General features: G+C 35.5%; 1 pseudogene; it reads right to left on the bottom strand.

Annotated features, from left to right (window-relative positions):
* On the bottom strand, nt 1–952 carry LOC111046364 (annotated as a pseudogene).
* Between the last annotated feature and the right edge of the window lie 2495 nt (nt 953–3447).

Raw genomic sequence — 3447 nt, 5'->3', positions numbered from 1 at the left:
TTAAGTGAATCCGAAGCCCTCCGAGCACTCGTAAATGGCTTTCAGAAGGTTGTTTCTCAGCTTCTGACTGTCCTCATACACTGGCAAGTCAAGTTGATTAAGTTGATTGAAACAGGTATGAGCCGAAGGAAGTCTGTCGGTTGACCTCTCGTCACGGTGTATCTGGAATTTCTGGACTCCATTCATACCCTCAAGGGCTGAAAAGCCTTGGAGTGGCACTTTCGACGTACCGGTCACGAACTGAAGGAACTTTGCCCTTTCAGCTTGGTTGAATTCACGTAGGGCTCTCCAGAACCATTGAATCTGGAGGGAGCTGGCTGGTAATTGTAATACTCAGTGTTCGCTTTGAGATCATCGATGCCAACGTACGGTAGGCCAGAAATGAGCAATTCAAGTTCCTGTTTGTTGAAAATACTTATCAGTCGGTTGTGAATGATGTTGTAAAATCCTTCAAGGAAAGCATATAGTTGCTTGCGGATGGCTCCAGTCATTTTCATTTGACAAACCAGATGTATGTACTCGAGCTTGTTCTCTTCAGTGACGGGTATGTTTTGTCCATCTGGTTTCAGTTCCCTCACCTCAGTCACTCCAACTTCTTGCACCTCTGCGCTGAATGTCAAATCATATCCAATGCTGGAAATATGTTTTTTTTTCAAGTAGGCGAGACTTTTGCAGAAAGTATAATCCTCACTTTCCATATCCGTGTACTTGACCGGAATACCCAGAATGTGCTTGTAGAAGGAATGAGTAAAGTAGCACTCGAGAAGTTTGTTGTCATAGATTGCTTTTGCAATCACCCTCCTGACGAATATTTGAAGTAGAGAAGATGGTCCGGGTTGTAGTGCGATGAGGTATTTATAGTGTACATCACTTTGTCGCCCTCCGATGTAGTGAAAAGTGCATAATCCGGGTTGAAAATCTCCTTTGATATGATCATATACCATTCTCTCAACAGGCCTCTGGCATCCTGCCCTTCTTCTGCTTCGAAGACGATGTAGAAGTTTTAAAACTTCTTGTAGGTATTCCTTTCTTCAATTTATTCAATGGAAATTCAAATTGAATACTGAACCCAAAGACTGCTATACTGCTTGACAACATGGTAAACAGATAGAAGGAAATTCGATGAGAGTTACTATCCAAGAATTATTTGCTATCCCGGGAATAGAAACCAGGTTAAAGCATCAGCAATTGATCAAATGCAATATCTCATTTATTCTCATCTATTTCTTTCTTATTCATTGTATGATATCTAATTTATAAGTTTCCCGATAACAATTGATATTATGTATTTAAAAATACAATTCAATAAATACACTCCAATTCAAATTGATTCATAAAGTATGATATCCATGATATCTTTTACTTCTATTATGCATTACATTATCAAATCAAATGAAATCACTTTTATTGTCAGGAACATTTTCTTATGTTAAAACAATCGTCAAACAAACATTTACACCAATCAATATGTCTAAAGTCATATAACACTTTTGATTATAGGTAAGTATTGAAAGCTACTTAACAAATATTGTATTAAGGCTATACTAAGAATTCCTCAACTGGATAGAGGCATTTTTGTAGAAGAATAGTTCTGATAGATCTTTAAAATTCTTTGATTTCTAGATGCCTAGTCTCTAGAGGAAGTTTATTCAACAGTTTTATAGAAGTAAATTGCCAGTTTCTCTGAGTACCAGTATAACGGTGTGAATCTACTCTCACGTCCCCCTGTGTCTAGTAGAATAATTATGCATATCACTATTCATAACATATTTGCCCATATTCATCCTCATGTAAATCAAACACACCTAGACATATAGTGATGGAAGAGTCAACACACCTAATCCTTGAAAGAGAGGTTTACAACTTGCAAGCGGTGGTGCATGGCAAATAATTCTAAGAGCTTTCTATTGTAATTTAATAAGTGTAACGGCTGTAGAGCAATTCCCCCATAGCAGGACACCATAAGCTAAGTGACTATATATGTGCGCATAATAGACACTCATTAATACATCATCATCTTAAGCTCATCTGGGAATATTCCTAACTCTATGCACATATTGAAAATGTGTGTTAGAACTTTCGCTATATTTGGAGCAGCAATCTTTAAAATAACAGAGTTCAGTCCATTTATATCCAAACATTTGCTGTTACTCAATTTTTGTATGGTCTCAAGTACCTGCTTGACCTTGAAGTCAAATCTACTGAAACTAAACTTAGATTCGGGTTTAGACATCTGTTGAACGTGATAGTTGAAATCAAATCTACTCTTAGGAATTTCTTCACTTTGTTTGTCTATCTTATCTATGAAAAAATTGTTAATATCAGTAATAACTGGTATCTCACAACATTTTTTGGATGAAGAACTATTCCGGCAAAGGTGCCTATTCACGACTTCCCAAGCAGCCTTACTGTCCTGAATAACTTCACTATTAAACTCATGCTTAGCTTTCTTAATTGCCCATCTATAAAAGCTTCTATGCTCATTATAAGCAATCTTCATTGTATCGCTAGGAAAATCTTAATACAAATGAAACATCTGTTCACACTTTATTCAAAGGTTTGTAACTCTGATGTAAACCACTTTTCACTCTCACCTTCATTTGAACATATTTTCCTAAGCTTTCTTTAATGGATAGGCCGAGTTCACTGAGCATGAAAAAAGTTCATTAAACTTTTGTATCTTCTCAGCAATATTATTCAGTTGATAAACAGCTAACCAATTTAATAAATCCATGTGTGCAAGAAAGATATTTGTCCTATTCTCAACATTTGTCCAATTAGAATTTTATTTCCTTCTTCATGCTTGCTAACAGACAACATTCTTTCAACGGTTACATTTAAACTTATAGCTAAGTGGTCAGAAAATTGTCACGTTATATTTTTCAATAACGGGTTGCCCTGCTTGGCTGCAGTCGATAGAGCACGAGTACTAAAATATATAACCCTTGTAGTGGTTCTTAGAATATATATAATACCAATTTCTTACTGGCTCGACCAGGAGCTTCCGCAATTCTCTGCTCTTGCCGGTTACTGACGTCGGCCGCTCCAACAGTTCACAATTTCTGTGACTGATTTGTCGAAATCCGCAAGTATAGATGCGAGAATTTGCACTGCTACAACTTAATGCTATAATTTTGAGGTTCTTCTGGTCGTATTTAATGATATTGGATAATTTATATGAATCTCTGGAATGTATTATTTCCAAAGATTTGATTATCAATGCTGTATATCGCTGTCTTAACCAACTTATTCGGTGAAGAATATAGTCAGATCGTAATCTTATTAATATTTCAATACTGGTAACTAGATATATTAAAATGAGATTGGTCATGTATGGAGATAGGGAAACAAATAAAGGATACACCATAAAAATTTATATAAATATATTACACAAATATCAATGAACAAATAAATAAATAAATAAATATATATATATATATATAATAT

The sequence above is a fragment of the Nilaparvata lugens genome, chromosome 9 (assembly GCF_014356525.2).
Source record: "Nilaparvata lugens isolate BPH chromosome 9, ASM1435652v1, whole genome shotgun sequence".
NCBI lineage: Eukaryota > Metazoa > Arthropoda > Insecta > Hemiptera > Delphacidae > Nilaparvata > Nilaparvata lugens.
Note: the sequence above shows the minus strand (reverse complement) of the source record. Positions and strands in the feature narration are given on the sequence as shown.